Below are 22,783 nucleotides of genomic sequence, written 5' to 3' on the forward strand. Positions count from 1 at the left end.
GATTTCTGGGAATTATGCTCTCCCCCCTCCCAGGGTGTCTGGATCCTCAAGAGGGCTTGAGCTGGGACCCCGGATATTTACCACTGTGGTCTGGGGGGAGCTGAGCTCTGGGGTTCTGGGGCATTGAAAGTAATATCCACTTTCTGAAAAACTGGCCCCTCTTGCCCATTATCTGCAGGAAGACACCAGATTGACGAGGTAAATATTGGTTCCTCTCTAAATCTCTCTGCATTTGGCTTGTGCTCCTGGAACCCATGTGAGGAATGGGATTCCACAAAACTTGTTTCTTCCCTCTGCAAATATGTGTTGTGTAGTTTTGCATGTCTGGCCGTCTCCTGGCTTGCCTCTTGGATTTCTCACCTGGACACACAACATGCAGGAAAATCAAATATTCCAAAGCTCAGGTTGGACTGCCCCTGGGAAGCTGCAGGATTCTAAGGAGACGTCATGGATTTTTGTCTTAAGTAGATTACAGCCTGAGAGCCCTCCAAGTTGTCTCTGGAACCTGAGCTACAAACATCTCCCAACAAGACGCATACAGCTCGGCATCTGTAGGGGAGCCCAAGACTGGAGTCATGATTGGCAGAAGGCTTGGGGCTGGTGGGAATTTTGGGATCTGGCTCCTCCAGTCAAATGGGGGGGGGGATTGTTTCTGTAGTTGGTTCAATGAGCAGGTGACTTGGCAGTGACAAGGTGCATGGCCCAAGGGTGAATCACCTGCTGTAGTTGGCACCGTGTCCCCAAGTCTCTTCCATGGGCTGGAGGCACCTTGGCTTGGCTGACTTTCATTGGCAAAGTGGATGCACATGGAACGTTTCAGAGTGAAAGGCTGTTATCTTGCTGGGGAGAGCCAAGAGTTTTCTCTGGTTTTCTAGCTCATGAGGGAGCACTCTTCAAGGCATCACTCCCATGCTGTTGAAATCATACTGGGCTGTGGCTAGTAATTCAATTCGACATGCATGGAACTTCCTCTTCTGTGCCAGACGCCAGCAAGATGATGGGGAGACAGAAGTGGTTCAGACATGGTTCCTGCCCGCAAGGTCATCTTGGTGAGAATGCAGAGTGATGGTGCAGAAAAGTCCTCTGGCAGCTGGGAGACGATGTCTCTTCACTTCTGATGGAGCATAAATTGTCTGAGATTCCAGTGGAATTAGTGGATCCACTTGAACAAATGTACAAATACATCCCTTGCCACCATGTTTTAGGTGCTAGTTCAGGGGTCCCTTAAGTCAAGACTTGAGTTTGAAAATTTCATTCAAGAGGATGGATTGAGGTGGGGTGGCTGGAGAGACACCTGCCTTTAGGCTTTTGTCTTCTTCCAGGCAAAGGAGAGCTGGTCCGGGAGACAGTGTTGTTGGGTTGGAAGAGACTGAAGTAGAATTGTGGGATCTGAGGATGCAGATGGTGAGGAGGAGAGGGAAAAGGAAGACTCTGAGCTTTCTCATCTGGATGTTGGGATGGACAGTGGTGTCATCAATATGGAAGACAAACATTCCTTTTTGTCATCGCGTGACCGGAAGAGGGAACGTAGCAACAGCTGGTCCAGTGGGATGGGGCAGTGATAGAATAGGGGACCTTGGGAGCCACGGAAGGGAGACAGGTGAAGGATACCTTTGACTTCAGCCTAGTTGTTCTTGCCTGGGCAGAGATGGCCATGGCCTCCTGGATGGCCAGTGATCATCACACTCAGCCTTGGGGGTATGGTTTTATCGCCGAGGTGCCCGCTGGCCTTGGGCACAGCCAAGTACCTCAACCAGGCTGGTCAGGAAACAGACTTGTCTAGAACATCATGCGGTGGCTGCATTTTCACCTGGGATAGAGTGTTAAGTTCTGTCCGTGGACTAGAGGTTGTTGGGGTGCATCAGAATCAGCCAGAGAACTTTCTTGCTCCTTGTGCCTAGGTCTCCTGAGATCTGATGATTGACATTGTCTGGAGTGGGGTCAGGCATGTATGCACTTCTAGAAAGTTCCTGAGTTGATTCTGATGTCCGCTCTGTTTAAGAACTACTAATTTAGACCCTCCTCCCCATTTATAACTGAAGAAATGGGGTCTCAGAAGGGACGGGTCTTGGCCCAGCCTTCCCAGATCCTGAGCTGATGCTCCCTTACCCCCAGATGCTCTTCCCAGGGGTTGAGCTGTGCGTGGTCTCAGGCTTCACCAACTAGGCCGAAACTTCAGGCCTCTTTGCAGATGAATCTTCAATCTGCTTTCTGCTCTCTGGAGGGCGCAGGGGATGCGTGTCCTCCATTCCAGGTGGTGATGGGAAAACAGAACATAGGAGTTTGTCTGGAGGCCACACCAGGACATAGGGACTGAGTGGGCTCTTTTCATGGCCTTAGAGGACGCTTGGGCCCCATACAGCTCTTGATGTGCTCAGGGCCCTCGGATTCTTCCCATCAGAGCCAGTCTGTTCTGCTTCGGACCAAGACAACCTGGGTTCCCAGAGGGCCCAGTCTCTAGAAGCATCCTTTCTTTCCTGCTCATAGTTAGGCTTGGCTGGAAAACTGGGGCTGCCAATGCCCCTGGAGGCTCCTCTGGGGCTAGGAGGTGAGGGCTGCCGGGGTAGGACTGTTGGCCTTTAGCCAAGGCTGTTAAGTATAGCTGACACTCAGAGGGCCTTTGAACACAACCTCGTGCTCTGGTGGGTCCTCTCAGGTGTTTTTCTTTTTCTTTTTTTTCTTTTCTTTTCTCTTCTCTTCTTTTATTCTCCTTCCTTCCTTTCTTCCCTCTTGTCTTTTTATGGCCGCACTTGCAGCATATGGAAGTTCCTGGGCTTGGGTTAGAATCAGAGCTGTAGCCACCAGCCTATGCTACAGCCACAGCAACGCCAGATCCGAGGCTTCTCTGCAACCTACACCGCAGCTCAAATAACGGTGGATCCTTAACCCACTGAATGAGGCCAGGGATTGAACCTGCATCCTCGTGGATTTCAGTCAGGTTTGTTACCCTGAGCCATAGTGGGAACTCCTCAAGGATATTTTCTAAGCTGACCAGGGCATATAGCAGGGGCCGCAGGGCTCCTGCAGGGTGCACTCTTTTTTCAGCGTTCTGAAGCGAGAGGCTTGCTCTGTGACATTTATAGGTGACGTCTGCCTCTTTTTCAGCTCTCCTCCCTGGAAGGGAAGAGAGAATTATGTAATTGTGTAAATGGCCTGATTATATAGAAAAAGCCTGACGAGGCATCTCTTCATAGGAGAGGGGACGTCTCAGTGTGGGAGGAGGAAAACCATCCTGGAGAGAGTGGATTCTGGATGGTGGAGAGGGTGTTTCAGGCCATGCAACCCGCAAAGCTTCTCGCAGGGGCACGAGCAGCGTGTTTTGCATCGGAGAGCCCCACCTGCAGAGTCCCTTGCTGGCAGTGGATTTGGACAGCCGCTCTCAGTCTCTGGCTACAGCAGCCTGGGTAGGTGAGACGCAAAGGTTTTGTGCTTTCAAAACTGAACTCAGAGCAGTGACAAATGGACTGAGGATTCAGCCCAATAATTATATCAGTCCCAGCACAGCGAAGAGACCAGACTGAGTGAGTGCAGCCAGACACGTGAGCCGGCACGAGGCAGGGTAGGGTGGGACTGGGACCCGGGTGGAAGCAGAGAGGATACGGGAGCCCGGAGATGGCGGAGGAGCAGCAGCAGGAAGGCAGAGGACCAGGCTGGGGGGGAGACCCAGAGGGGCCACCTCCTCCCTCGCTGGCCTTGGCTTTCACTTGTGCCCTAGGGAGGGGGTTGGTGAGGGCCACCTTGGAGCACAGCATGCTCTTGGAGATGTAACAGATCCGGTTGTGATTAGAGGTCAAGGCCTGTGGTCATTTGTCATCTTTTGGAGACAGGGGTTTGAATGGGAACCACTGCAGGGCTGGAGTGGACTATGAGCCATTGGAACTATGCAGTCGAACACAGAGTTGAGCTGGCCACTCACATCCGCAATCCAGGCTGTGTGTGTTCCGCTCTCACAACACTGTGACTCTGGAGGAAGAATATAAAAATGTGTGTGTGTGACAGACAGACAGACATAGTGGCAAAGAGGCAAAGATCGCTCGTATTGCATTCTTAACCGAATGCAGCTCCCCACCAACCCCAGAATTGTGCAGTGCAAAACCTGCCCAGCTGAGCATATCAGCTCTGACTTGGCCAGAAAATGGGATTTTGAAAAAAATTTGAAGAGTCGCCTCTTGAGCTTAGCCCTGGCTTGGCTCTGTGACGTGGTGGAAGAGTCCATCATAGACTTGATCTGGGCCAGTGGAAAAGGAATTTGGGAGGCCCTAGCAAATAGTTCTCCAACTAGCGTGCCAATCTGTCTCTCATCGAGGGAGAGATTAAAACGCCAGTGAAAGTCGAAGAGGCTGTTCACCAGGGTTTGAGGAGAGGACATGGAGAGTGTGAGCTCTCCTCACAAGTGTAATGCAGAGGGAGCCAGAAGCTTATTCAAACACGTGTGCTTTCGTGTATTTGTGGGCTGGCGAAGGTCTTTGGGATCGTACTGTAATTTCTTTACCAAGTCCTGCTGTATGTGATGCGTACAAATGTGTGCATTGTGCCCAGGAGCAAATCCACTCGGTCTCCAATGGTACTTAGATAACTCTCATTTCATCAGCATTTATGTTACATGCTGACTTTAGAAGTTAGTTTTTTTTTTCTGGTCATGCCCGTGGCAGGTGCAAATTCCCAGGTCAGGGATCGAACCCAGTCAGAGCTGTAACCAGAGCCATAGCAGTGACAATGCCAGATCCTTCACCTGCTGACTGGAGGTAGTCCTTTGAAATTAATTTGAACTGAAGAGGGAACTTTACTGTTGCCTTCAGACTTCACCACAACAAACAAATCTACTAATATGTGTCAAAGTTCTAGTTAGAAGCTTAGTGTAGAGATGGAATGGCAAGAACCCTTTGGAGAAATAAATGCTCATAGACAACTTCCAGTTACTCCAGGACTGTGATGCTACATGGCTTGGGTAACAGTGACAGCTAAACCATATTAAGTCTTGCAGTTCATGAATGCAGATGTCTTTTTTTTTTTTTTTTTTTTGCTTTTTAGGTCCGCCCTCGTGGTACGTGGAAGTTCCCAGGCTTGGAGCTATACAGCTGCTAGCCTAAGCCATAGCCACAGCCACAGCCATGCCAGATCCAAGCCGCATTTGTGACCTACACCATAGCTCATGCCTACACCATAGCTCATGGCCTATTGAGTGAGGCCAGGAATTGAACCCACATCCTCATGAATACTCGTCAGATTCATTTCTGCTGTGCCACAACGGGAACTCCCGCAGATGTCTTAACATATTAGTTTCCTTCAGTGATGTTTTATAGTTTTCTGTGTTCACATCTTTTACTTTGTTAAATTTGTTCCCAGGTATTTTATTCTTTCAATGATACTGTAAATGGAATTGTTTTCCTAATTTTTATTCATATTATTCATTGCTGGTGTATTGAACCACAAATGATTTTTGCATGTTGATTTTGTCTTTTTTTTTTTTTTTTTCCATTTCTTGGGCCGCTTCCTCGGAATGTGGAGGTTCCCAGGCTAGGGGTTGAATCAGAGCTGTAGCCACTGGCCTATGCCAGAGCCACAGCAACGTGGGATCCGAGCCACGTCTGCAACCTACACCACAGCTCACGGCAACGCCGGATCCTTAACCCACTGAGCAAGGCCAGGGATCAAACCCGCAACCTCATGGTTCCTAATCGGATTCGTTAACCACTGTGCCATGACGGGAACTCGCTGCATGTTGATTTTGTACTCTGCAACTTTGCTGAATTTGTTTATTAGCTCTACTGGCTTTTTCTTGGTGAAATCTTTGGGATTTTCTAAATAGAAGATCATGCAATTTGTGATTTTTTTTTGGGGGGGGTCTTTTTACCTTTTCTGGGGCCGCTCCCGTGGCATATGGAGGTTCCCAGGCTAGGGGTCGAATCAGAGTCAGTAGCTGCCGTCCTACGCCAGAGCCACAGCAATGCAGGATCCGAGCCACGTCTGCAACCTACACCACAGCTCACGGCAATGCCGGATCCTTAACCCACTGAGCGAGAGCAGGGATCGAACCTGCAACCTCCTAGTCGGATTCTGTGCCACGACGGGAACTCCCAATTTGTGATTATAGGTAGTTTGTCTTCTTCCTGATTTAGATGCTTTTTATTTCTTTTTCATGCCTAATTGCTCTAGATAGAACTTCTAGTAAGTACAAAATCACAACATGTCAAGCCTTACTGTGATACTGTGAAGGCAGTACTTAGAGGGAGATCTATAGCATCAAACACCTACATTAAAAAAGAAAAAGATGGAGTTCCTGTCGTGGCGCAGTGGTTAACGAATCCGACTAGGAACCATGAGGTTGCAGGTTCGATCCCTGCCCTTGCTCAGTGGGTTAACGATCCGGTGTTGCTGTGAGCTGTGGTGTAGGTTGCAGACGCGGCTCAGATCCCGTGTTGCTGTGGCTCTGGCGTAGGCCAGTGGCTACAGCTCTGATTCGACCCCTAGCCTGGGAACCTCCATATGCCACGGGAGCGGCCCAAGAAATAGCAAAAAGACAAAAAAAAAAAAAAAGGAAAAAGATCTCAGATACATAATCTAACCTCGAGGAAATAGAGGAAGAAGAAAAAACTAAAACCAATGCTATTAAAAGGTAATAAAAAAGTTGAGGTGAAATATAAACATATATTGAAAAACAATAAGATCAATAGAAGCAAAAATTGAAATTCTCTAGTGGCTCAGTGGGTTAAGGATCTGGTATTGTCACTGCTGTGGCTCTGGTTACTGCTGTGCCATGGGTTCGATCCCAGGCTGAGATAATTCCACATGCTGGTGGGTGTAGCCAAAAAAAAAAAAAAAAAAAAAAAGTGAAAAGTTGTTTCTTTGAAAATCCCAGCAAAATTGACAGATCTTTAGCTAGACTGATGAAAAGAAAATGAAAGATGAGAATAAATAAAATCAGAAATGAGAAATGAAAGTGAGGACATTACTACCAACTCTCACAAAATAAAAGGTTTATGAGAAAGTACAATGAACCATTGTATGTTGACAAATTAGCTAACCTCGATGAACTGAACAAATCTCTAGAAACACACAGTTTACCAAAACTGACTTAAGAAAAATGGAAAATCTGAACAGACAACAAGGAGAGATTTAATCAGTTATTAAAAAGCATCCAACAAAGAAAATTCTAGGACCAAATGGCTTCACTGGTAAATGCTACCAAACATTTAAAGTGAAATTAACACCAATTCTTTGCAGACTTTCCAAAAATAGGAGAGAATACTTCCTAATTCATTCTATGAGGCCAGAATTATCCTATAGCAGCACCAGAGAAAGACATATTAAGAAAAGAAAACGACAGATTAATATCCCTTATGAGCATAGATGCAAAAACCTTAACACAATGCTAGTGAACTGAACACAACAACATATTAAAAGGATTATACACCATGACCAAGTGGGATTTATCCCAGGAATGCAAGAGTTACTCAACATAAGAAAATCAATCAATGTGATACATTACGTTAATGGAACAAAGGAAAAACCCCACGTAGTAGCTCAGTTAATGCAGAAAAAACATTTGTTGGAATCTAACACCCTTTAATGATGAAAAACCCTCAGAAGACTAAGAAGGGGGCTTCTTCATCATGATAAAGGGCATTTATGAAAAGCCCACTGCTAACTATACGCCACGGCCAAAGACTGAAAACTTGCTTTGATCAGCAAGAGAAGGATCCCCATTTTCACCCTCGCTAGTCAACTTTTTTTCATAGACCCGTCGGCTCTGCGCATGTCTTCTTTGGAAAAATGTTTATTTATGTCCTTTGCCCACTTAAAAATTGTGTTATCATCATTACTTTTATTATTTCTCTCTGGGTATTAGAGTTCCTTATATGTTTTGGATATTACTCTCTTACCTGATAAATGGTCTACAGATATTTTCTTTCATTCTATAGGATTCCTTTATTTTATTTTCTTTTGATTGCTTTATTTGCTCAGCCGAACTTTTTTAGCTTAACGTAGTCCCATTTTTGTTGCCTGGGCTTTTGGTGTCAGGGCCAGGGCATCGTTCCCAAGACCAATGTCAAGGAGATTTTCCCCTGTGTTTTCCTCTAGGAAATTTACAGTTTCAAGTCATACGCGAGGCTTTAATCCGTTTCGAGTTGATTTATTGGTATGGAGTAAGATAGGGATTTTCCTACCATTTTCAAGTTGCCTTTTTGTTGATTGCGTGTTTGCTTGATTGCCATAAGGCCTTGACTGTTTTCCAGAGTTCTGACAGAGTTGGTTCTAACAGTTTCTGGTTGATTTTTCACTGTGTCTGTGAAGGGGCACACATTCAGAGCCTGCTACTCTGCCATTTTGCTGATGTCACCGACCACTTTCTTTAGGAAGCTGTTCTGAACCCAACCAGAGAAAAATTTCATCCTTCCTCTGCTCCCCAGGTGTTCTTTCTGTGTATTTTTCTAAGGATTCCCAGTTTGTATTATAAATAGATGCCAGTCTTATGATCTCTAGTGGAATGCCATGGACTTTGTAGATAGATCTCATTTTTTCCCCAGAGCCTTCTACTGAACCCTGTTCATGGGGGACATCTGGAAATGCGGGCCAGTTAAACAGACTCAACCTTATCCCTGGGCCTTGGTCTCCCCTGGTTGCCTGGCAGTGCCTGGCGTTGCCTCCATATTGGCTTAGACCCAGTTTCCTTGCAGGGACAAGGGGCTTTGGGAAAGATCTTTGGTCTTGCATTACTGGAGGAGGCAGGGCAAAGGCTTCAGGGGAGTTTTGTGATGGTTTCCTTGTCCCTTCTCCCCATCCTGTTCTGTTTCCCCTGCCAGAATCTTCCTTTCCAGAGAACATCTGACTCAGAATGGTTGTGTGTTGGGCTCTGGCTGGACCAGCAGCCCTCCACTTCCACAGTGACTCCAGCAGAGCTTATGCTGGCTCGGTGTCTGAGCCAGTCAGTTTGTTTAATGCACAAGAAGCATAATGACTTTAATTAGGTTTTAGTGTAAATAATGAACACAATTACCCAGCAGGCCCTTTTGTCACCCTCATGGAATTTGTGATTGTTTGAAAAGTCAACACCCACTTCTAGCCACTCCTGTCCTTACTTCTTGGTCAATCCAGCATCCCTATTAATCAATGGCGTGGGCTTTTGAAGGCCAAGCGGAACATCTGAGCTGGTCTTTCCCAACTTAGAATGACAGCTCACTCTTCCTCATCTCCATGTCCCCCTGGGCCTCCAGTCCCAGCCTGGGTGCCCACCTCTGAGGGCCTGTGCTCTGAGAAGACACTGGGCAGGGGTGACTCCAGGCCAGTGATGCTGGAGGTCGGTAGCCTGTGCCATGGAAGAAAGGATGGAAGGTCCAACTGCATCACGGCCTGAGCATCTATTACATCCCAAGAAATTTGCCCAGCACAGAGGCCTCAGCGCCTAAGGGATCTCATTGCGAGCCAGGCTGGACCCACCTTAGCAAAGCCAAGGAAGGTGCCAGAGGCCAGCACTTGAGTCAGGCCTGCCATGAGCCAGGGGCCCGGGCCTTCCACCGGCCACATCAGAATCTACAACCATTCGGGCAGTAGAGGCGTGGCGGGCCTTGCAGGGTGAGCTGCTTCAACTCCGGGGCACTAGGGGAGGCACTGAAGTTGCCCTGTGGGTTATCAAGTCTTTCCCATCCTCCAAGGGCCGGGAGGGCAGCTGCCGTGGTTGGTAAAGATCTCTGGCCTCCTCATGGGGCTCTCCCTCCCTGTCGTCCACACCGTATTTGCTAACCTGGCATCTCCGCCTTCAAAGCAGTCCTCTCTCCTCCATCACCTGCGCCATGGCCAGGCCCCACACGGCATAGAATTACTGAGAAAGGGCATAGCGCCCCCTTTCTGGCAACCCCCCCCACCAAGGTGTGGATTTCCCTCTTCAGCTCAGATAGAAGCTTCCTGCCAGCGGGGGCCCCCTCTTCTCCTGGACCTCTCAGCCCCTGAGGGGTGTTGATTGACTCCCCCTTCCCGAAGCACAGCCTTCACCATCCCCCACGAGAGAGCCACCCGCTTCCCTGAGCCCTTCCTGGCAGTGCCCAAAGCAATGAGAGCTGCCCAGCTCTCCTGGCCCAGGTGTCTTCCAGGAGGATAGGGAGGGCCTCTTTCTGCCCTGGACGTCAGGGCCTGGTTTCCAGCTCCCAGTAGGTGCTTTTTTTTTTTTCTTGGATGTTCTGATGCACTCCTTGCTCCTCTTCCCAGCAGTCACCAGGCTGGCCCCGTGTTGGGGGCTGGCTCGGCCGGGCTCCCTGGCACATCCCATCCCCACTGGAGCTGAGTTTTGGAGGCTGGAGTGTGCCCGGTGGAGGGGCAGGCGGCGCCCAGCGTGCTCAGGGGACGGCCAGGCCGGGCCGCCCTGGGCCCCGCGGTGGTGCAGCAGCCTGGCGGTCATCACGATCTCCCAGTTATTTATTGTCATAACATTAATCACGCTGAACTCACTTGGCATTAATGAGGACGTAATGTGTTCTTGGATGGGAATTTTTATTGTAGTGCAGCATTAACTAACTGGCCTATTATTGAAAGTGTTCCCAGACCTGGTATGTACAAATGGTTTACTTTGCAGTGTCCAAGTGTTGACACTTGGTATGGTTTGTGTCAAGAAAATATGAATATGGAACACAAAGGAGGCAGGGCTGCGATGATGTGGGGCCGTCCCCTGGCTGGTGAGGAGAGAGCACACATGGGAGCGGAGGGCCCCCGCCGGCCAGCCTGGCCAGCCTGCCTCTGCCCAGGCCTGTGCTCATCTCATTCCTGTGTCGGAGGAGCGAGATGCCAGACGTGAAAAACTTAGCGTGGTGTTTAAGGGCTTTCTGAGCCACAATCTCGGGGACGAAGAGACACTCAGTCTCTTAGAATTTCGAAGTGACAACAGCAGTCTCTTAGAATTTCGAAGTGACAACAAAACCACAGACCAGGCTGAAGATCTGTTTCCAGCCTTTGTCCCCTTGCACCTGTCCCTCTGCAGGGTCCACCCTTCCCCACCATTAGTGCCCCCTGGCCCTGGCCACCCTCACTGAGGGTTATCCTCTGAGGCGTCCCAGCCTCCTGGCCTTTGCACACGCTGTTCCCTTGTGTGGTTAATGTCTTGTCACCCATTGAAACTCAACCCAAGCGACACATCTTTCCTGACGTCTCCTAGTTTCCCCGACTCCAAAGGTATATATGTAAATGACCTTTCTCTGGGAGCCCTGTTACTGCCGGCATATGCTGACCTCTAGGGAAGTCACTAAAATGAACTGGAAACAGTCCTTGCCAGTCTAGTGGAGAAGGCGAGGCAGCCCCCCCGCCACAGCCCTCAATTTGTTATCAGGGTTTGAGAACATATCACCGCCTTGGAGATATAGCTGGGCTATGCCAAGAACTAATGAGAAGTGAACAAATGGACCATTGGGGCAACGGTTACTCAAAAGAGGGAGAAATTAGTCTGTGCTGGGCCTTGGAGAGGCGAGGGTGAGGGGCACACCAGGAATGGGAAGGGGCCTGATGGGACCCTAACGCTGTCCCACCCAGCACGTCTGCTTCAGAGCTGACAGAAAGCTCCCTCTTCATCTGCTTGGACTGCCAAAGCAACACTACTGGTCATGCAAGGAGTGCCCCGTGCCCCCATTTGACAAATGAAGACACAACACACCCGTCACAGAAATGGAAGCTCATTGGCCATGGCTCTCGGCTGGTAAGAGATGGAACTGCAGCTTGAACCAGAACCGAGACTTCCTGCCACCATACAGGGATGGCTGGTGGCTGTCTGAGTTAAAATTGATTTTCCAGTGCGAGTGTTACACTTGCACCTCTTTGCTCCCCATTGACTCAGGCTGGTGTGCCCGTGGGTACTGACGGCGAACCCCCGGGAGGGGCCAGGACCATGCTCTCTTCAATGTGCAGAGAGTCAACAGAGTCCTTTAGAAGTACACTGATTCCAGTTGAGGTATCCTTTGCACAGCGGGATACCCAGCAGCCATTCAAAGACCCGCCAGGATCCAGGGGGCAGGGGAAAGTCACAGGGGCCGCAAATCGGTCATTGAGTGCATGTGAAGTGTGTGGTGCAAGAGAGAATGAGGATTTCAAAGAATTCACACGTCGCAAGCTTTCCCATTTGCCGCATTCTCCAAGTCCAGCTAATCACAGCCTAACTGGATGTGACCAACTAAGGCTAATTCAAAGTGAAAAACAAGAGCTCTAAGCATTGGTGCTGGGGAGAGGCAGGCAGGAAGTAAATGGATAGACTTAATTAGCCACACCCCTGGGTGACTTGTCCCCATGCCGTGGTGTTGAGCCAGTCCTGTGTGTATGTGATGTGTGTGTCCACAGCTCTGCTTCTGGGTTTCAACCTGGGCTCCCACGATCTAACTTTATAACATGTGGCCTTGGCATTGTTCCTTTTGATGGTGACTGATTTGGGATCTAGTGTTCTTTTCATTGTTTCCTGCTGCCTCTTGTGAGCAAAGGCGTAGGCCGTTGTTCTAACCCCTCATGTCAGCGGAAAGGCGTCCCAGGAGCCAGCTGAGCCCACCATGTATGGAGCTGGGTGGGGTGGGGATGCGGCAGCCCATCCTTGAGCACAGGGCTCTGGGGTTGGCAAGAGGTAACATGTCGTGTCAGGAAGGTCTGCCCAAGTGGCAAAAGGATTGTTGGCAGCGATCTGTCCAGACCTCACAGAGACACTTCCAGGAGCTGGATGGAAAGTCAAAGCTTTGTCAGAACAGGAGGTCCCACAGAACAGGGCTGCAGTCCTTGTGAAGTCTTTTTCAGGAAATCAGGGCTGAGGTCTAGGCATGTTAGCGTAAATACTAGTACGGCTTGTAGCACCCCTGCCCCCCAAATCTCCGTCACTTAAGATCAAAAAGGCTGATTGCTCATCACACGAAGTCCAACGTGATGTTCTTGGTGTGTCTCCAGGTGGCCTCAGACATGTCCATTTTGAGGCATTAGCTCCCCGGTCTGTGGTTTTGTCTTCCCCGAGGACTGCGGATGGTTCCGCTGGGTTTTCCGTATCTGGTGGACAGATGGGGGACAGAGGAAGGACGACGCATGGAAGATTTTAATGGGCCAGGCCACGCTCCACAGGCCAGAACTCAAACGAGGCCACGCCTCACTGCACAGGAGGCCGGGGAGCAGGGTCTTCGTGCCCAGAGGGGAAGGAACCGGGTTTTAGTACACCGGTCCCTGCCAGGCCTGGCACAGACTGTGACGGGTCATGACCATCATGTCGTGTTAGTCTCTGCACGTACAGTATTTGTGTCTGGTGCACATCTGACCAGGCCCACTGGATGCTGGGCATGGGACAGAATGACCTCACGTTCCGACAGGGACAGAGGGGCTTCGTACACGGTCAGTCTGCTTTTCATCCGCTCAGGGCCTGGGCGTGGTGCACCTCGAGTGGCCGGATCTCGGGACGGATGCCCTTGGTCTGAGAGGATCTTAGTTGGGGGGAGGGGGCGGTCGGCGGGTCTGGCATTGCTGGCTTTGAAGCGTTGCTGCTGGGCCAGCTTCTCACCACGGTCCTCCCTCCAGGGGTACTGGTCCAAGTGGGATGGGGTAGGTTTGGGATTTCACTGGAAAGAGCCATTGGCCGGACTCCAGGCAGCCAGGTTATCACTGCGTGACGGTCTCTGAAGTCTTTCATGTGCTCTCTTTCCTCCTTCGGCTTCTCTGTTCCTTTTCCCTAGGTCTCCCGCCCTCCTTTTATTTTCCTCCTAATTAACATCGTGGACAAGGTCCGCTGCTAAGTTAAAAGAGTTTATCCAAGCTGACACTCTGTTTATAATTTATAATTCACATTCCAGCTTTCGCAAGGTCCTTCCATTTCTAGAGCGTGGCCAGTGTGCTCTCCGCGTGCTTGGCGTTGGACTGGGGAGTGAAGGAGAGCAAAGGTCAGGCCTGCAATTGCCAGGAGGCTGATGAAACCCGGGGGCTTCATGTGACAGATGTGCGGACACCATGTGAGCATGTTTACTCATCGCCCACAAGTAGCAGGATCTTTATTGATGGTCACGGAAATTCCCCGGCCCAGGGGCTTGGGGCGTGAGGCATGAGGGAGCTGGCCATTTCCCCCTAGTGCACAGCCCCCTCATCAGCAGCAGCCCCTTGCCCTGTCCTTAATCTCGCCTCCGTTTAAGATGCGTCCAAATTATAACGGGGCTGGGGGCTGGAATGCACACACAGCTTCCTCTTCCGAGCCCGGAGCGATCTTGGGTAAGTCAGTTTTCCCTCTTTGAGCTCAGGTTCATCACCAGTGCGATAAGGAGGTTGGGAGAGGTGTTATTTAAAGTTCCTTGCAAGCTCTGAAATCCGTGGATCTTAATTTCCAATGTCTTTAATAATTTCTGTAGCGCCCCTCTCCCATCAGGAGGCAGTGTGGGGGAGTGGAAAAAGTTCATTCTCAAGACTCAATTTTCTCATCTTTCAAATGGGATCCCGATCTGTTACTTTGCAGGGATTGTGAAGCAGCATATGAAATAACAGACATGAGGGTTTCACATGGCGCCTGACTCATGGGCACTAAAAAGTCCATGTCTCCTGTGCCTTTCCTCCCAGAGTTAAGTATGTTCCGGGCTCTGCTGGGAAGCCCAGGCAAACCTCTGTGTCGACAGGGAACCCACCTAGAGGAGATGGTTGGTCAGGCTGGGGGGGCCTAAACTCTGAGCCCTGGAGCCCCATTCAACCAAGGGCCCTGAGAGGAGAGATGTTGTCTCTGGAACTAGCGCCTGGCTCTGCCCTTTGGCGCACGGGAGAAAACCCAACAGGCCACAGAGAGGGCAGGGGCTCCTTGTGGAAATGCATGCAAATGTGTTTGTCATTAGGCCTTCCACGCCAATAATCCATATCTTCTCTTTTCCTTTGTTGCGTTTTTCTCCGGTGGCCAGAAGCCAGATAAAACACGCTGTCTCGTCAGCTTCGACAGCAGATTCTGCCTCCCCAAGCGGGAGTGGGGGTGTGGGCACCTCGCTGCCTCTGACTCCCTCCCGAGCACGCTGGCGGATGAGGTGCTTGGCAGAGTCGAGATGGGGCTTCTGGCTGGCCCCTGAGACCTGGCCAGCAGGGCCCCCTGGTTATCCCTTCACCCAGCACCACAGTCTAGGGCTGCTTCAAAGTGCCAGTGGTCAGACTGGGCAAGGGGCACAAAGGGAGTGAGAACAGGGCAGCCCTCGGAGGCCGGAAGCCCTGGCAGGCCACTGGTCTTCTGAGGACAGATCCTCAGTGTTGGGTCCGTTTCACCGAGCTTGGCCTCGACAGCTCCCATCTCCCCCCTCCCGTTTCTTCCTTGCAGTTCCCTTATTAAAAATATCTGACCCCCTCTCCCTGGCACCTGCCCACTCTTGGTCTTTGCACACACATCGCAGTTCCAGAACGCGGAGTCACTGGTCCTTCGCAAGCCCCCGCCCAGGGCCTGGCCTCTGCTGATTACTTCCTTAAGAAAGATATCAACCCATCTTCCCCGTTCCTTCTCCACTTACCCAAGGCCCGTCCTTCTGTTTGGCCAGGCTTGGCTCCAGCTGTGCTTGACCATGTTTCCCACCAGGTGACTGTCAGTCTCCTCTGACCCTTGGGTATCTCACCTGCCCCATCACCTTCTCACAAGACCACCTGCCATCATTACTCACCACCTTATGTACAAATAACCTGGTTTACTAAAGTGTCTTCACTCATTCAGTTTTCCTCCTATAATGGTTTTTCTTTTTTCCCCATACTCAACCCATAACAACTTCCAACCTTTTTTTCTTTTTCTTTTTTCTTTGTTTTGGTCTTTTTAGGGCTGCATCTGCGGCATATGGAAGCTCCCAGGCTAGGGGTCGAATTGGGGCTGCAGCTGCCGACCTACACCACAGTCACAGCAACCTGGGCTCTGAGCCGCGTCTGCGACCTGCACCACGGCAACGCCACAATCCCTGACCCACTGATCGAGGCCAGGGATCAAAGTCACATCCTCACGGATCCTAGTTGGATTCGTTTCCGCTGAGCCACAATGGGAACTCCACAACTTCCGATCTTTACAAGCGATTCTTGGGGTCTTCCTCTTCCCTTGCTTTTCCAGGAGGGCATAGCATTGGTCCCCTCAAACACCGCACCTTAAATTCTCAGGCCATCCCATCCGTCTCTCCAATTCTCTCTCTCTCTCTCTTTCCCCCAGTTCTCTTTTTATGTTGGCTGAGGCTGGTGGTTTGAGGTGGTAGAGCTGCTTCTGGTACCTTGAAGCAAACAAAGAGGGGAGATGGTACCTCTCTGAATTTAAAATGTAGGATGCTCAGCATCTTTCATCCAGCACTTTGGGCCTTAGCTACAATTCTGATACAGCAGACAAAGTTCCATACGCCATCCTGTTCATGCATATTTTGTTTTCTTAACAAAACTGTGACTCTTACCAGGTGAAAATGGTGCCTAATGGGACACAGAGGTGAGAGACCTGATCTCTGCCTGGCTGCTGCCCATGGTTTTGTAGGGACAAAGAGACATAGCACACACACATGCACACACACAGAAACCCCCAATATAACAGTAGGGAACATGCTGAGACACATGGTGGGATCTGGAGAGATAGCACCAATATAGCTAATGTGGGAAACGGCCATTCCCAGCCCCAGTTGTAGCATCTCATCTTTCAGCATTTATGCACACTAGCCACCACTGTCCTTTCAGGAAGGGGCTGAAGGAGATGCAAAAGGCCCTGAATACAGTGTGACTGATGCTGGTGAAGATGCTTTGGGACTCATCGAGGTGGCGGGGGTGCCGACTGCCCAGAGGGAGCACTGAAAAGTTAGTCAGGGAGTTTTTGCTGTAGCTTAAGAGGTTAAGGGGATTAGGGATCTGGCGTTGCTGCAGCTATGACATAGGTTGCAGCTGTGGCTTGGATTCAGTCCCTGGCCGGAGAACTTCCATATGCCGCGGGTGGGGCCTAGAAAAGAAAAGTGTGTGGTCAAAACCATGGGCTCCTTGTCAGTGTTGCCCAGCGTGGGCGCCCCATGCAGCCTCATTCCCCTGATTAGTCCCATGACGGGGACCCTGCTTTGAACAGAAAGAGGGAGGAGTGGGCAGGGTAGCAGAGGTCAGGGTCCTGGTGGGCATGATCTTCACCCACAGAGCTGCCCGTGCAAGGCCTTTTGGAAGAGGCACATGCTGTCCTGAACTTTATACCCAGGCAACACTTTGAGCCACTCAGATGTCTTGGACGACCCCAAGCTCAGTACCCGCAGGCGAACAGGGTCTCGCTTATGGGAATGTCCTGCAGAGTGGCTGCTGCGTCCCTGTGAGAGCTCAGGGCAGCGGCAGGAATTCTTTGTGTGGGCTCTCCCTCTGTCTCAAGCCTCTGCTCCCTAAAAAAAAAGTCCCTGGTCCCTTCAGGCATCACACATCTCTCCAACATAAGGTCATTGTTTAAAAATCTCTCAGAAACTGGAATATAGGCCTGTGATCTGAATTTCCCCCTAACTAAATGCTACCTGTCATTCACTCCAGCATCCTCACCTCTGCCTTTAAAATAATCTGAGGAGATTCTTGGATGCTCAAAAGACTTGAGGCTGTATTCACAGTAGCTCGTATCTGAATGGCCCCTCAGCTGCCTTTACCCTGGCTTTTGGCAGCCCCATGGCCAGGGTGCATCTTCTGAACACAGACACATAGAGAAGACATGGACCAGGAAGGAAGTTCTAGAATTTGTTGTTGGCAACATCCCAGAATGTAGAGCTTCCAGACAAGCTAGAGTGTGGAGTCAAAGGAAACACATTAAACAAATGTAGGAATTATTTTTAGCTTCATTTTGTAACTTGGATGAAGGAAGCTTAAAGAAGTTGTATTGGACTGAATTATCCCCTTCCCCGAATTCATAAGTTGAAGGCCCCCCTGCCACTGGATGGTACCAGGAGATGGGACCTTTGGGAGGTTATTAGGTCATGAGGACAGGGACCTTGCCTGATGGGATTAGTGCCCCTACAGGAAAAAACGCCAGAGGGCTCGAGTTTTCGGTCTGCGTACACACACCCAGGAAAGGCCATGGGAGCACACGGTGAGAGGGTGCCCTCACCCAAACCTGACCATGCTGGCACCCTGATCTCAGAATTCCAGTCTTCAAGACTGTGCGAAAATACATCGCTGTTGTTTATAAGTCATGTAGTTTATGGTATTTTGTTATAGCAGCCCAAATTGACAAAGACATAAGTTTTTTTGTTTTTTTTTTTTTAAGGGCGTTACCTGTGGCATATGGAAGTTCCTAGGCAAGGGGTTGAATTGGAGCTGTAGCCACCAGCCTACACCACAGCCACAGCAACAGCAGATCCAAGCAGTGTCTGTGACCTACACCACAGCTCATGGCAACACTGGATCCTTAACCCACTGAGCGAGGCCAGGGATCAAACCCACATCCTTATGGATCATAGTAGGGTTTGTTACCGCTGCACTACCACGGGAATGCCCAGGGTTGCAAGTTTAGTGTAGGAGTCCAAGGTTATCCATTTCTAAGTCTAGTGCATGTTTCTGGCATGGTGTTTTTCTGATGTGTGTTCATTTAACTTGCCTTGTCAAATATTTATTGAGCATTTACTACATCTAAGGACCTATGTTCTCTTTTGCATTTTCCTCCTTTTCTCTCTCTTTGTAGTTCTTGTCCTTTTTCTTTCCATCTTCCCTTCTTACCAATACCAAAATGACAGTTGTTATAACTTCTAGAAATTAAATTCCCATGAAAATTGGGAGTTCCCATTGTGGCTCAGCTGGTTAAGAACCCACCAGAGTCTCTGTGAGGATGTGGGTTGGAGCCCTGGCCTCGCTGAGTGATTAAGGATCTGGGGTTGCCGTGGCTGTGGCATAGGCCAGCAGCTGCCGCTCCGATTCAGCTCCTAGCCTGGGAACCTCCATGTGCTACAGGTGCGGACTTAAAAAAAATTCCTATGAAAATCCCTTAGCAGCCCCCACCAGAGGGACTGTATTAGTATGACAGTCTGGTGTCTCTTGCACGTCGCTGGAGAGCTAGTTCAGCAGTGCTTGCAGTAGAAAAGTGTTGCATGTTTTTCTGTCACAGCTTATACATTCCAGGAAGGGTCGAGGGTTTGGGGGCATAGAGTAAGTTCCATTCCTCCAGCCACCTCAGGGCAACATGGTCATACCCCCGATAATCTCGGCTCTCCTTTGTTGAGTTCCTTATTGAACAAAGGCAGCACTTCCCATTTATTTCTTTTGATTCTCCCAAGGATTTGTGAGGCAGTTGTGTTTCTCTTCAATGCACTTGATGTCCCACCATCACCCTTGGGCTACTTTGTGCATTCGTGGAGCCTGCTGTATTTTCCAGATCCTCAGAGATCCACATCTTAGAGGTGGTGAGATGATTTGCTGGGGTTTATGAAACTGTAAAGTGAATTGTTCCAGCTTCACTGAGCCAGTTAAAACTTAAAAAGAGCTGGTCAGTTCGGAGGGATTAAGGAATTACAGGTGATTAAAAAAAGGTTCCAAAACCAGAAGCCCCCAAATGACACTGTCTGAGAAACAGGAGCCAATGACCAGTTTCTATTCATTTTTCAAACCGAGATAAGGACAAGCCTTATATTTTCTTTTAATTTGATACCCGAGTGGCCTCCCACACCAATCAAGGCTTCCCCTGCTCATGACCCAGGAGGGCTTCTGATTGGAGAGGCAATTCTGAGAGGGGCTGAGGTCAAGCATGTAGAGCATCAGCCCCTTTCTGGAGAAGTAGTTCTAGCTTTGCCCTTGTCCCCTAGAGTGTTGTATAGACTCTGTGCGTGAGAGTGTGTGAGTGTGAGTGTGCGTGTGTGTGTGTGTGTTCGTGTGCTGCCATAGGCATATACCTTTGAGGATGTCCTTTTCATCTGGACTAAACTTGCCTGGCTTGAATGATGAAAATGATACATGATGATAAAAGGGACAGCCTTGAGGCTATTTTTCCCGGCAGACATTCTCCCCCAAGCCTTTTTGGCATCTGTCTGCCCCAGCAAGCCTTGTGTGTGACCCCAGGGCTGGCTTGTTTTGCCTTGCTCGGGCCTCTCCGGGTCTGCAGGAGTTACTCAGGATCTACGCTCTCCGTCAGCTCTGGAGTGGGGCCAGTCTCATGCCTTCCTTTCTGCTGTCTTCATTAATACTGGGCTTGCGTCCCGGCATTCCTGAGAAATTGATAGAGACAGAACATCAATTGTAGTTTAGCTCCACGACGGGGAAACGCACGGTGACAGGCTGGGGGATTTTTTTGCCAGGGAAGTCGATGGGCCCTTTCCTGGAGCCGCCCCGTGTGGAGACGCTCTGGGCCTGCGTGAGGTCACAGAGTGGGACCCAGGACAAGAGCAACAAGCCGCTAATCTGCTAATTGCAGCCTGGCTAAGTGATATTACCTTTGCGCTTGGCTCTCCTGGACTTGATGAATGGCCGTGTGTGTGGAAGGGAACAAACAGGCGTCTTCTCTCAGGCTGGGGGAAAGTCTGGGGTGTCATTGTGAACGACCCAGGCCGGTGGGGGGGACGTGGTTAGACCCGGAACTCCCCTCTGAGGGAGGCCACAGGTTTGGGGCCAGAGAGGGTCGTCTGGGCACAGTTGGTACTGGGTTGGTCCACTCCGTGGCCACCAGGTTTCTCCATTGATTTCTCATGGTATTCGGGGAAATATGGAGCTGCTTTTTCCTGTTTAGGCCTCTTTGGGCCCCCTCTTTGACTTTAGAGGGCCAGGTGCAATGCCCAGATGGAAACACCTGTGCCCCTGTACATCGGGCAGGGGGACAGTCAGGTGCATCCCACCGAACTCCCCTGCGCCTGCTCGTGTGATCTCGGCCTGGGCAAGCGCCACTTGCCTCTTGCTTCCCAGGACCAAGAACTTGCAGTTGTCCAATACCCCCTGCTTTGCAGCCCACCTCAGCAGCTGGCACCTCCCTGGCTCTTGAAGTCGTGCCTATCTATCTCTTCTTTCCCACTGGAATCTCCCTTATCCAGGCCACCATCGTCTTTTCCACATGGACCACCGTGGTCACCTCCCACTGTGGAGGTCTCTACTTCTAGTCTTGCCTCTTAAAAATCAATTTCTTGGGAGTTCCCGCTGTGGCTCAGCAGTTAGGAACCCCAACTAGTATCCTCGAGGATGTGGGTTCGATCCCTGGCCTTGCTCAGTGGGTTAAAGATCCGGCATTGCCCTGAACTATGGTGTAGGTCGCAGATGCAGCTCAGATCCGGCGTGGCTGTGGCTGTGGTGTAGGCCGGCAGCTGCAGCTCCGATTCGACTCCTAGCCTGGGAACTTTCATATGCCACAGGTGTGGCCCTAAAAAAGAAAAGCAAATTGACTTCTCATCCTCCAGCCACGGCTCATCTCTAAAGTGCAAATCTGACCGTGTCACTTTCCTGCAGGAAGGTGTTAGTGGTTCCCTACTGCCTCTTGGACCAAGTCCAAACTAGTTTGCCTGACAGATAAGGTGTGGCTTGGCTCTGCCTCCCCTGCTACACACCCTGAGTTTTCTCTCTCACTGTGCACCGCCCCCTCCCGGCTGGACTGTCCTCTCCAGCCACTGTGAAACCCTTGCTTCTAGGACTTGTGGTGGGCTTCTCCTCTGCCTCCATTCCCTTGCCCTCTTCTCTTGGTTAGTTCTTCTCTGTTCCCTGGACTCAGCTTTGCTGCTGCTTCCCTCGAGCTGTCTTTTCTGTCTCCCTCATTCCAGGCCTGTCCTTCTCTGTGCCCTCATGGCATCCAGTATGTGCCCACACCGGAGTCAGATCACAGTCCATAGTAAATGCCCATCTTACGCAGTGGAAGACATTTCCCTCCCCCCCTTCATAAAGGATACAGAATATCTCTTGAATGCATTGAATTTGTTTAGAAATTATCTTGACAAGCCACTTGGTTTAGAAGGTGGGACTCTGGGGACTTAGATTAACAGGAGGCAAGGAAACCAAAGAAATTACTAAACTCTTGTGTGCAAGAACTAGATGAGGGGGGTTCCCAGGGTGGTTCATTGGGTTAAGAACCCAACTAGTATCCATGAGGACACAGGTTTGATCCCTGGCCTCACTTAGTGGGTTAAGGATCTGGTGTTGTCATGAGCTGTGGTGTAGGCTGGCAGCTGCAGCTCTGATTCAACCCCTAGGCTGGAGAACTTCCATGTGCCACAGGTGTGGCTCTAAAAAGACAAAGGAAAGAAAGAAAGAAAGAGAGAGAGAGAGAGAGAGAGAGAGAGAAAGAGCAAGGAAGGAAGGAAGGAAGAAAAAGAGAAAAGAACTAGATGAGAAAGAACTTCCATGTGCCACAGGTGCGGCTCTAAAATGACAAAGGAAAGAAAGAAAGAAAGAAAGAAAGAAAGAAAGAAAGAAAGAAAGAAAAGAAAGAAGGGAGGGAGGGAGGGAGGGAAGGAAGGAAGGAAGGAAGGAAGGAAGGGAGGGAGGAAGGAAGGAAGAAAAAGAGAAAAGAACTAGATGAGAGAATAGGTGTCACTGGGGACAGACTGGGGGAACTGGGTTGGGAGAGGATGGTTGATCAGCAGGGTGACCTGGCCAAAGAATTTTTCAAAGACCAGAATAACTCATGTTCAATGCAAGTTATAGGCATTTTTGAGATATAAATATCCCCCACCTCCTCAAACCTCCTGCACAATTTACCCTTCACACTAAGAGCGCGTGTGGGTATGTGGTGCAAATCGAGAGAGAGAGGTGGCTTCAGGTCTGGGGCTTTTCCATGGGGAGATAAACAGCACCACACACAGAGGAAAGAAGGAGAATTCCGAGGAGGAAGGACTTCGCAGGCGAATGAAACAACGCGAGGTTCTTAGCTTGCCTCGGACACGCAGGAACCTCAGAGAAGCCTCTGAAT

The 22,783-nt window shown here is 50.1% G+C and overlaps 1 protein-coding gene across 2 annotated transcripts in view; it reads left to right on the plus strand.

Annotated features, from left to right (window-relative positions):
* The window catches only part of OSR1 (odd-skipped related transciption factor 1), a 396,637-nt gene continuing 377,078 nt past the window's right edge, over nt 3,225-22,783 (plus strand). Inside the window, exon 1 of one of the 2 annotated variants that reach the window (XM_021087818.1) lies at nt 3,225-3,404. The gene's annotated coding sequence lies outside the window, so the exon portion shown is untranslated. Of the gene's footprint in view, nt 3,405-13,985; nt 14,197-22,783 lie in introns of those variants that run through there. The other variant, XM_021087817.1, reaches the window with a different exon arrangement.

Source organism: Sus scrofa, chromosome 3 (assembly GCF_000003025.6).
Source record: "Sus scrofa isolate TJ Tabasco breed Duroc chromosome 3, Sscrofa11.1, whole genome shotgun sequence".
NCBI classification, from domain to species: Eukaryota; Metazoa; Chordata; class Mammalia; order Artiodactyla; family Suidae; genus Sus; species Sus scrofa.